This window comes from Leucopleurus acutus, assembly GCF_964270905.1.
Source record: "Leucopleurus acutus genome assembly, chromosome: 3".
NCBI lineage: Eukaryota > Metazoa > Chordata > Mammalia > Artiodactyla > Delphinidae > Leucopleurus > Leucopleurus acutus.
Window position 1 is genome coordinate 63,129,224 of NC_139145.1, and position 12,866 is coordinate 63,142,089.

A 12,866-nucleotide genomic window follows, 5' to 3' on the forward strand; every position below is an offset into this window, starting at 1 on the left:
ATATGACTATAATTCTGAAATAACTTAAATGCCCCAGAAAAAAAGTTGGGAGGGAGTCTCAAGAAGGGGCACTGACAAACCTAGAAAGAGCTAGGAGAACTTCATGAAGCAGACAGGACTTGAACTGAACCTTAAAGAATGGGAAGGGCACTGAAGTAGAAAGAAAGGCAAGTGATCAGAAAAGGCAAACGCACAAGGACACAGGGTGGTGGTGGCTGAGGTGGGAAGGCGTTCCGTGGACATGTCCTGTCATGGCTCATCTCATCATGACTTTAGTTTCTCAAACCTCTCCCAGTTCCCAGCTGCCTTCTTTCTTGCCTCTCGTCCAGCCTAGATGTCATGGTCAGCCCTTCCGATCAAGCTTGTCGACTCTATGCTGTAGCTACCTTGGGGCCTCCCTCTGCTCGTCGCGTCCTCTTCTCCCGCTCCTGCGCAGCTGGACACTCCTGGAGCATCACAGAGACTGGCCTCCTGAGTCCCGGCTGCCTGGCAAGCCCTTCCTTCATTTCCCATTTATCAGCTCCCATGGCCAGTACAAACCATGCTTAATCTCAAGCTCCAGGTCATTTCTCTCACACAACTCTCACATTTTCTCCCCATCTCATCTCAGAAGATTGAGGCTCTTCTACATGGGCTCCAACATACCTTGTCCCCACTTGAAAATGTTTCTTTATTGCCACTTATTCTCCTTCCGTGTTCCAGACCATCCCCTCACCTTCACACATCACATCCTCAAGTAAGACTGTAATTAGGTCCCCCAACTCCCCAATATTTTCTGTCTCTTGCAGAGAAGAGCACTCTCTCTCCTTTGGGGCGTTCCATGAATTAGGTGAATGTGAGACTTACAAGGGAAAACATTTACCCTACATATTCAGTCCTGGAGCTCCTGTGATTCCAAGAGACCCGGGATTAGTAATTGCCCAGGGAGACCGTCCTTGGAGATAGGAGAATGGACGCAGGACAGCTTCTCAGGAGTCAGACAGGCATCGCTTCACGTGTCTGAGCTTCAGTTTTGGCACAAACAAGGAGCAGGGACAAATGAGGCAGTAAACTTGAAAACAAAAAGGTGCTTTGTTTTCTTTTAAAGAAACACAACAAGGAATGAAGTCCCCTCAATCATGAAACGAAGATCGATGCGTAAGCCTTCTAATTTTGGCACAGTAGCGTTTTTTCTTTTCTTTCTTTCTTTCTTTTTTTACAACAAGGTTTTGGGAAGAAAGGAACAAACTAACTAACAAAAAGATGTTTCAGAATATTTGATAATGATCAACAAAAACACGAAGTCATTTAGCAGGTGACTTGTTTTTCATTTAGCAGGTTTTTGTTTCAAAAAATATGGGCCAGAAATTCTTCTAACATTGCTCTTAAATGATACATTGGAACAGCTTATCATTTGCTATTTGTTATTGAACACGTGGGGGGCTGCAGGCTAACCTCAATGCACTTTCCCTTGCAGGATTCTCCATTTGCTCTCTACAGCACCCACTCTTTGCTCTTCTCTCACAGCCCTTCTGTTTCTGTATGGTTTGGCACTGGTAAAACACAAAGAGATGTGCAGAGCGCTCACAAAATGCAAAACATGCTAATGAAATGTGAGAATTAGGGCTCCATCATTTTCATTATGTCTTATTTCTCCTCTAACTCCTCATCAAAGGTTTTAAATTGAACAGACCGTAAGGAACGTTTTCAATGAGATTGTACTTGGGTATATAAAGCGTCCATAAATTAAACCAACAAAACGAAATTTCCTGAAGTCCCACGAAAGCCCCCATGGCATGCCAAGCTTTGCTTCTGTTCTGGTTCAACTCTTGAAGTCAAAGCACAGAGTTAAATTTTTACTCCTGAAGCAAAGGTGCTACAATGTTGCGATAGTTAATTTTATGTATCAACTTGCATAGGCCATGGTACCCAGGTATTTGGTCAGAGACCATCTAAATGTCTCTGTGAAGGTACTTTTTAGATTAACGCTTAAATCAGTAGACTTTGAGTAAAGCAAATTACTCTCTATAACGTAGGAAAGCCTTAGTCAATCAGTTGAAGGTCTTGAGAGACAAAAGAGGGAGGTCCCCCAAGGAAGAGGGAATTCTGCCCCCAGACTGCCTTTGGACTCCAAGCTGTAACATCAACTCTTCCCTAGGTCTCCATCCTGCCCACCTGACCTGCAGATTTTGGAGTTGCCAGCCTCCACAACTGTATAAGCCAATTCCTTAAAATAAAACATACTCTCTCTCTTTAGAATATAGTATACAGAGGGTTATTTTGTGTATATATATATATTCTATATAGAAAAAATATGTTCTGTTATTTTGTGTATACACACACACACACACACACACACACACACACACACACACACACACACCCTACCAGTGCTGTTTCTCTGGAGAACCCTAATACAAATGGATACCCTTTTGTTAATTGCAGAGAGAAAACATCTCCAGCAGAAACAAATTTTCTGAATTCATAATTACAAAAGATACTTCTAGGCTAGCACTGTTACACTTTCCCTGAAAAGTTCTGTTTACCCTGTTGTCTGGCAAAGGTTTCCTTAGAGTCATCTCCTCTGAAGGTCATGCTCTCTGTCTTTTATGTCCAACCAACATCAGGTCCAACCCAGTTCCTTTCTTTGATAGTTCCTATTTAGAAATAACAGAAAAAAAAAAGTTTTATATCTCCGAGATACCTTCTGATGAAACAATTTAAAAATAAACGTTGAAAACAGATAAAAACACAAGTATATTTAGTCTTTGCACAAATATCTAAACATCCAACAATGACTTCCCTGTCCTCTCTCACAGCATCCAACATGAGTATTCCTGGAGCAGTTCCAGATCTCCCTAGGGTCAAATGAAATTTTTAAATTCCATCTTTATTGTTAGAAACAAGCAAACAGTGGGAAATCAACACACACAGTCTTGATTTCCAAGGCCGTCTGAAATGCTTCATGGGCTCGGCCAACTTCAAGACCATCAACACTCCCCACACCAGTTTCACTCCTCCTGGGCCTGCACTCACCCTCATTCTCACATCCAGGGTTGACCCCTGCCATGTTCTCAGTCTTTCCTGGCTTGCTTGCCTCCCTACTCATCTTCACATTCTCACAGCGCTTAGTTGAGTGCCTTGCACAAACTACTCACTGAACATGAACTTGAGTCACTGAACAGTGAAGCAGTACTGTAACTTTGACAGTCACTCATGTTGACAGTTCCTTTTTTTAGGAGGTATCAGTAGCTAGAGAGACAATTTAGTCCCCTAACAGGAGAGCATCATTTCTTCCATTATCATAATCCACTTGTTACTCAGTTTAAGATGTTCAGCTGGTCTGAGTCAATCCGAACAATGGCGCCAAGAATGTGTGTGTTATAACCTCTGGCAATGTTCTGACCATGTCTGTGTGTGGTGCAATTTCAGGGTTCAGAGCTCAGTGGGCCAATCACATCTGTTTACCACGGCTTGGGGTAATCTAAGTCTTTGTTTCCCTAGGTGGCCCCGGGATGTTTGCTTTCTGTTGGTCAAAGTACTAGCAGATGGTGAAACTGGGTGAGGAAATATGCCCACCGTGGGTCTGTAAGTATCTGATAGAGTGAGGACTGTCTATTGACTGGGCTTAGTACATTCTGAAACCTTAAACTCAAATGGTCAGTTCTGACAAAAAAATTCTCTGGCAGGATTTTAAAACCAAGAGACTCTCATTCGAAAAGAATGGATTTAAATAAAGAACAGATCTTCCTTGATTACATATCTGTACCCAGTGAGATAAAGAACAGTTTTTTCAGTAAAAGTTCAAGTCTAATTTAAATCTCACAGGCTAGGGCTTCCCTGGTGGTGCAGTGGTTGACAGTCCGCCTGCTGATGCAGGGGACGTGGGTTCGTGCCCCGGTCCGGGAGGATCCCACATGCCGCGGAGCGGCTGGGCCCGTGAGCCATGGCCGCTGAGCCTGCGCGTCCGGAGCCTGTGCTCCGCAACGGGAGAGGCCACAGCAGTGGGAGGCCCGCGTACCGCAAAAAAAAAAAAAAAAAAAAAATCTCACAGGCTAGAATGATCTTATTTTATTTTGTATAGATGACTACCACTCTCTTTTAGCTACAAAGGTATGCAAGAGATAGAGAATCAATTGGTTCACAAGTGTTCTTGAGAGCCACCTTAGGTAAATACTAGTGGTTGTAAGCAGAGAAGGCAGACACTGTAATTTAATGAGTTGTGAGGAGTAGCCTCCTCATTTTTGATCCTCTGCCCTTAGCACACAGTAGATAGAAAGAGGGAGGATGTTTACATCCTACATAGGTACAAGCATTTCCCCTGGGGTCATGGCTCTGATGGCCAGATACAGGCACACGATTTCATGCAGGGACTACGCACAGAGAATAGCCAGTACATACAGTCCCTTAGGAAAACCAGACATTGCACATACTAGACAAAGACTATAAATCAGCTACTTTAAACATTCAGAGAACTAAGGGAAATCATGTATAAAAAAGTAAAGTATGAGAACAATGTTTCACCAAATAGAGAATTTCAATAAAGAACAGATATTATACGTAAAAGAACCAAATAAGAATTCTAGAGTTGGAAAACACAATTACTAAAATAAAACATTCTCTTCCGCTCAACGGAAGATTTGATCAGGGAGAAGAAAGAATCAGGAAACTTGAAGATATGTCAATTGAGATGATCCAATCTAAGAAACAGAAAGAAAAAAGAATGAAGAAAAATGAACAGAGGCTTAGAGACCTGTGGGGAACCCCCAAGAATACAAATATATGCATAATGGAAGTCCCAGAAGGACAGGAGAGAGAGAGAAAGGGGCAGAAAGAATATTTAAAGAAATAATAACTGAGGGACTTCCCTGGTGGTGCAGTGGTTAAGAATCCGCCTGCCAATGCAGGAGATACAGGTTCGAGTCCTGGTCCAGGAATATCCCACATGCTGAGGAGCAACTAAGCCAGTGCGCCACAACTACTGAGCCTGTGCTCTAGAGCCCAGGAACCACAACCACTGAGCCCTCATGCCAGAACTACTGAAGCCCATGTGCATAGAGCCCATGCTCTGCAACAAGAGAAGCCACCACAATGAGAAGCCTGTGCATCACAACAAAGAGCAGCCCCCGCTCACCGCAACTAGAGGAAGCCTGCACGCAGCAACAAAGACCCAGCACAGCCAAAAACTAAAAACTAAAAATTAATTAATTAATTTAAAAAAAAGAAATAATAACTGAAAACTTCTCAAATTTGATGAAAAACATTAATCTACACAACCAAGAAGCTCAGCAAAATCCAGGTAAGATAAACTGAAAAACTCAAAGATTGGACACATCATAACCAAACTTTCAAAAGACAAAGCCAAAAATAGATTCTTGAAAGCAATAAGAAAGAAGGAATTCTTCACATACAAGGAATTCTCAAAGAGGTTAACAGCTGATTTTATCATCAGAAATCATGGCAGCCAGAGGCAGTGGTATGACATATAAGAAAAATACTGCCAAGTACTGAAAGACAAAAACTGCCAACCAAGAATTCTGTATCTGTATCTGGCAAAATTATCCTTCAAAAAATGAAGGAGAAGTTAAGACATTCCTAGGTAAACAAAAACTGAGAGAATTTGTTGCTAGCAGATCTGCTCTACAGGAAATGCAAAGGAACTCCTTCAGGCTGAAATCAAAGGACACCTGAGAGTAACTTGAATCTCCATGAAAAAATAAAGAGTACTGGTAAAAGTAACTATCAATACATAGGTAAAGAAAGCAATAATTACAAATCTGTATGTTGATGACATACAATGTATAAAGGTATAATTTATATGACAAAGCACGAAGGAGGAGGGAAAGAATGAAGCCATATAGGGACAAAGTTTCTGTACACTATTGCAGTTAATTTGGTATTAATCTGAACTAGATTGTTGTAAATTAATTTATAATCACCAGGGGAACCACTAAGGAAATAACTCAAAAATATATAGTAAAAGAAATGACAAGGAAATTATACAGTACAATAGAAAATATTTACTGAACGCAAAAGGCAGTAAATAGATGAATAAAAAGACTATTTTCAGATTAAATGACCTTGTATATAGAAAATTCTAAGGACTTCATCAAAAAAAACGTGTAAGAGCTAATAAACTTATTTGGCAAGATCACAGGATACAAGATATATATACAAAAAGCAGTTGTGTTTCTATACATTAGGAATGAACAATCTGAAAATGAAATTAAGAAAGCAATTTCATTTACAATAGCGTCAAAAAGAATAAAATACTTAGTGATACAATTTAACAAATGAAGGTGGCAAGACAGGTACCCTGAAACCATAAAACTTATTCAAAGAAATTAAGGAGGACCTAAATAAATGGAAAGACATCCCATGTTCAAGGACTGTAAGACTTTATAATGCTAAAACGGCAATAATCCCCAAACTGATCTACAGATTCAACTCAATCTCTCAAAATTTCAACTGCATTTCAATTTTTTTCAGAAACTGACAAGATGATTCTAAAATTAATATGGAAATGCAAAGGATCCAGAGTAACCAAAACAAGGTGGAAAAAGAAGAAAAAGCTGGAAGACTCATACTTCCAGATTTCAATATTTACTATAAAGCTACAAATCAAGTCTGTGTGATACTTCCATAGGATATGCATATAGATCAACGAAATAGAACTGAGAGTCCAGAATGGCCAAATGAATTCTGACAAGGGTTCCAAGAAAATTAAACGGGGGAAATAACTGTCTTTTTAATAAATAATGCTGAGAGAACTATCTACATACAAAAGAAAAATGAATTTGGACCCTCTACTTCATACCATATAAAAAATTAACTCGAAATAGATAAACCTAAATGCAAGCAATAAAATTATAACATTCTTAGAATAAAACATAGGCATAAATCTTCATGACCTTGGATTAGATAATGGTTTCTTAGATATGATATCTAAAGTACAAGCAGCCAAAGGGGAAAAAAAAGATACATTTAACTTCATTAAAACTAAAAACTTCTATGCTTCAAAGCACTATCAAGAAAATGAAAAGACAACACACATGGGAAAAAATATTTGCAAATCATCTATCTCACAAAGATCTTGTGTCCAGAATATATAAAGAACTCTTACAACTCAAGAAAAGAAAGACAAATAATCCAATTAAAAGCTGGGCAAAGGGGCTTCCCTGGTGGCACAGGGGTTGAGAGTCCGCCTGCCGATGCAGGGGACGCGGGTTCGTGCCCCGGTCCGGGAAGATCCCACATGCCGCGGAGCGGCTGGGCCCGTGAGCCATGGCCGCTGAGCCTGCGCGTCCGGAGCCTGTGCTCCGCAGCGGGAGAGGCCACAGCGGTGAGAGGCCCGCGTACCGCAAAAAAGCAAATAAATAAAACTGGGCAAAGGATTTAAATAGACATTTAACAGACGAAGAAAATATACAAAAGGGTAATAAGCACATGAAAAGATGTCCAACTTCCTTGGTTATGAGAGAAATGCAAGTCAAAACCACTATTAGATACTACTTTACACCCACTAGAATAGCCATAATTCAAAAGGCAGCCGATAACAAGTGTTGGTGAGGATGTAGAGAAACTGGAACTTTTACACATTGCTGGTGGGAATGCAAACTGATGTAGCCACTTTGGAAAACCATTGAACAGTTCCTCTAAAAGTTAAACACAGAGATACCATACGACCCAGCAATCCCACTCCTAGGTATACACCCAAGAGAACTGAAAATATATGTCCACACAAACACTGGTACATGAATGTTCATAGCAGCATTATTCATAATAGCCCAAAGTGGAGACAATCCAACTGTCCATCAACTGATGAATGGATAAACAAAATGTAGTATATTCATTCAATGAAATATCATCCAGTCATAAAAAGAAATATAGCACTCACATATGGCAAAACATGGACGAACCTTGAAAACATTATGCTAAGTGAAAGAAGCCAGACATGAAAGATCACATATTCTATGATTTCATTTACACGAAATGTCCAAAACAGGCATGACCATAGAGCGAAAAAGTAGACTAAGAGTTGCCAGGGGCTGCGGAAAGTAGGGAATGAGGAGTGACTGCTAATGTGTCAGGTTTTTCAGTCTGGGGCGATGAAAATGTTCTAGAATTAGTGGTAATGAGTGTATGATTTTGGGAATATGCTAGAAACCACTGAATTATATATTTTAAAAGGGTGAATGTTAAGATATGTGAATGAAATCTCAATTTAAAAATGATCAAGTATGTTAGCAGATATAAAAACACATTATATTTATATGTATATAAATATATACAAAAGTATACTGTTGTTATGCCTCTTCCTTTTGCCCCATTTCCAAATCCTAAAGAAATATTGACAACCTGTGTCACCATGTTTATCCTGTGCGTTTCTGTGTTACCTGGCCCACCTCCAGATACTCCTGGTTGAAAAACATGGGCCGAGGGAGCCAGAAAGGCAATCAAGGAGCAAGATGTTTATGGGCCCATTTGGTGTCACTGAAGGCAGAAACATTTTCTAGTCCATTTTATCACAGAAAAGGAAAGAGACTTCAGACGGACCACAAAGTTGGTTGGAAAAGCCCTTAAAATTCTTTACCTCTTTTTGCTCTCATTCTACATTCATCAAACCACTTTCCCAAGGGTTTTAACACCAAGAAGGGAGCATATCCTCCCATTAGAGAGGAATCATCTCCATTGAAAATCATCTATTTGTCTGTCTGTCTAGCTATCATTTATCTATCTATCTATCTATCTCTGTGTGCATTTGGCTTCCTGTAACTTGAGGAACTTGAATCACTCTCCCTGCATCTAAGTCTTAGACAATGAAAAAACTAAGGGCCAGACTCTGGATTAAGGTAAATTCACCTCAATCAAGGGATAAATAGATCTTAATCTATATGCTAACTGACCGGGCTGGCACCATGATCTTGGACTTCCAGACTCTAGAACTGTAAGAGAAATTTCTGCTGTTTATGAGCAACCCCGTCTATGGGGATCTGTACAGCAGCCTGAACAGACCAAGACGAACACAAAATATTAACATATCAGAATCAATTTGTTCATAAACTCCCGCAATTTGGCCAGTATTATCACTTTGATATTTCAGCACAAGTTCACTACCTACCTCGTCAGAAGCAGAAGACAGTTACAGAGAAGCAGAGACAAGACAGGAGGAAACAACTGAGCCTTGCAACTGGGTGAGCTCTTACATTCCTTTATCTCAAGCTTTTCTAACAAAAGATGAGAATGATGTGCCGAAAGTAACTTTTAGTAAATCTCAATATAGGAAAAATAGTCTTATCACCACTGCCTTCAAATTTGAATTATAGCCAGTTTTGAATTTCTCCTCATCCTGAGCCTCCCTTCCTTTGGTGAAAGTGCTAAGAAAAGTAAAATGGTCAAGGCATGAGGCCTGGGGTGGGGCAGTGGAGGTGGCAGGAGGTGGGGGTGGGTAGGAGAGAAATGTGAGATCAACTTACAATGCTGAGAGTTGACTACTTCTTGCCAAGAGTTAAATGCCCGTCAGTAATTGTAGCCCAGTAAGAATGTGTACTTCCACATGTATTTCTTTATGAAGTATAGCTCAGAGAAGATAAAGGTCTCCTTCAAAGTTGCCTACTGGGCTTCCCTGGTGGCGCAGTGGTTAAGAATCCTCCTGCCAATGCAGGGGACGCGGGTTCGAGCCCTGGTCCGGGAAGAGCCCACATGCCGCGGAGCAACTAAGCCCATGCGCCACAACTACTGAGCCTGTGCTCTGCAATGAGAAGCCACCTCAATGAGAAGCCTGTGCACCGCAACAAAGAGTAGCCCCCGCTCGCCGCAACTAGAGAAAGCCTGCACGCAGCAACGAAGACCCAACGCAGCCAAAAATAAATAAATTAATTTAAAAAGCTGTCTATTAACAGATAACTGTTTCTAGTCAAAAGATCTCTAATATATAGCAACCATCTGATCATTCCTCACAATCACTGATTATACACAAAGAACAATGGCAGTGCTTTCTGGCCCTGGGATCCTACTCCAAAATGGACATCTGCCAGCCTTATTCAGAACAAATGTTCTGTTAGCTAGCTTATATCTGCTTTAACTCCCTTACTATTTCCTTAGACACAATGGAGTTTAATTATTGTGTTCAAAAATACTGAGAGCTGGTGATTTTCTAATGTAAATTAAGGAATATAGTCCGGGTTTAATATACTAATGCCCATCGTGATGTTTTTAAACCTGTCAGTAATCACCTAGACAAATTTAGTTCAACATGTTCTAAATTCTAGTTACAAACAAAATATTGGGTATACCTCAGATCACAGTTTTGCAACCTTGGCACAATTAACATTTGGGGCCAGATAATTCTTTGTCGTGGGGTCTGTTCTGTGCCTGGTAGGATGTTTAGCAGTACCCCTGGCCTCTATCCACTATGTTCCAACAACACCCCTGTAGCTGTGACAACCAAACATATCTCTAGACATTGCCAAATTCCCTAAGGGACAAAACCATCCCGGGTGAGACTCAATGCTCTGGATAAATGAGAGATGCCTCAGAGAGAATGTCTTTAGACGATTCTAACACAGCAAAACTTCCCCACTTCCCCATAGGTTTGAATCCCAGATCTGCTACTTCCTCCCTGTATGATCTTGAGTGAATTTACCTACCCAAGCTGTGCCTTTGTTTTCTCCTCTGGAAAATGGGAATTACAATAGTACCTACAACTCAAAGGCGTGAATAAAATGATCCACTTAGCAAACAGCAAGCACTCAGTAACTGCGGGCTGCCGTTATTGCTACTGTTAATATTTCCATCCCAATTTCAGCTTTTCGAGGTCCCCACTCTGCAGTCAGTGAGCTAGGGCTCTTAGGATATTCAGCTGGAAATTAAGATTCTGACTGAGGGACAGTTGCTCTTTGGAACAAGCAATATGATGCAGGTGGTAAAATATGGATTTTGGAGAACACTGGGATCTAATTCTCATTTCCTTGGGATTTTCAAATCTCACACTTCCCACCTTCACGAACATTATCCTCAAAATAGGGCTGGTAGTAACATCATCAACACCGTGTGTGAAAATTAATGACGAAGCCTGTATTTTTAAAACTGCTCTGAAAATTACTGCAACGTGGAGCTGGTGGCCGTGAAAATGCTGCTCCCAGGGCCTCCCCTAGGGAGCGTAATTGACCAAGGTCCCCAGCTTCTGTGCTTTGAAATCAACACCTCATTTGCACCAAAGACCATGCCTCCACCTGGCTGCTCCCTACCAATGACTGCATCGGAGGGAGGATACTAAGGTAGGCCCGTTCCAGGGAGACACAGCCCTCCTCTGTCCTCTAGTGAGAATGAAGTAAGATAAGCAGTGAGCAGAGTGCCTGACACATACGCTGCACTACACAGTGCACGGCACTAGAGTTAAAAACACCAGCCCAATTCCGTATGTTAATTCCTCACTTTTGTTCTTAGAGATCCCAAGAAAGAAAAAGCATATTTGGATTTAACAGTATCACCTTATGGTTTGTGATACTGTTGCCAGACACCGTCCCACAAATCTACACATTTATACATTTTATGTGAATATGTGTTTGATTTTACATTTTGATGGATTAAAATACATACATGTTTAAACCAAATAGAACGCAACCCAAAGGAAAAAAAACAATTTGGATTTGCTGGCACTGTTTTTCCTCTAGTACAGAGACTCAAGTTCTTTGATATAGTAAATGCATAGGCAGTCCGCACTTTACACATGAGATGCCTCCTTGAGAGACTGTGTGTGAAGTAAACAGTGGAATATACTCTAACTGGTATTGTTTAGTTACTGCTACTTAACATACCATCCCCGAACTCACCCGCTTCAAATGACAACCAGTTATTCTTGCTCACACATTTGTGGGGCGTGCTAGGCTGGCTTCAGGGGGCTGACTTGGCTAGGGTGACTGCTCCAACGTGACCTGCATTCTCTTCCTGAGGCCAGCAGGTGAGTCTGGGAACGCTCTCTTCACAGCAATGGCAGAACACAAGAAGGCAAATGGAAAGACACAGACCCTGTAGGACTCAGGCTCTACGGACACATTGCCACTTCTGCTTCGTTTTATTGGTCAAAGCAAGTCATATCACTGAACTACAAATCGAAGGTCGGGAAAGCTCCTCTGCCCCCAGTGAGACACAGCAAGGGCACTGATGCAGGGAGGGGTGAAGAACCAGGGCCACAATCTCAGTCTCCTGCAGACCCTGACAAATTACTTAAATAGGGATGCTTCCATAGAAAATTCCAGGGCCTCAATTAATATTAAGCATAAAAAGGCGGAGGTGCTAATACATGTTTGGAATATACAGAAAAGTAAAGAGAATAATATAACAAATACCCATGTATTGACCTTCAGTAATTAATAAATTAACGTTTTAACATAGTTGCTTCTGATCTTTTTCTTTTTTATAAAGTATTTTAGAGTTTAAGCACTTTGCGTATCCTTGCACAATTCTATTTCCCTCCCTCCTCAGAGGCAGCTATTATCCTAGAGTTAGTTTGTGCACATTTTTGTATTTTTACTATACATGCAGCTATTCACAAAGATAATACACTTGCTTTCAAAATTTAGTAAGTGGTTAAGTTTAATTCTGTGTATAACATTTTAAAAGTAGCTTTTTTATTCAAAAGTGTTCAACAGTAGATCTAGCTGTTTTAAAACATACAGACTGCCTTCATTTGAACTGTTAAATTATATTCCAAATGTTATTATTATACTCCATTGTATGATGATATCCTAAGTCATCTTTTCCTCTACTTATGGATACTTTGGATGTTGTTAATTTTGTAACATTGTTACAAACAAGCAAACATTTAAAATCGTATATTTAAAGGAAAAAAATATAATTTTATCAAAATAGTAAAATTATTTGCA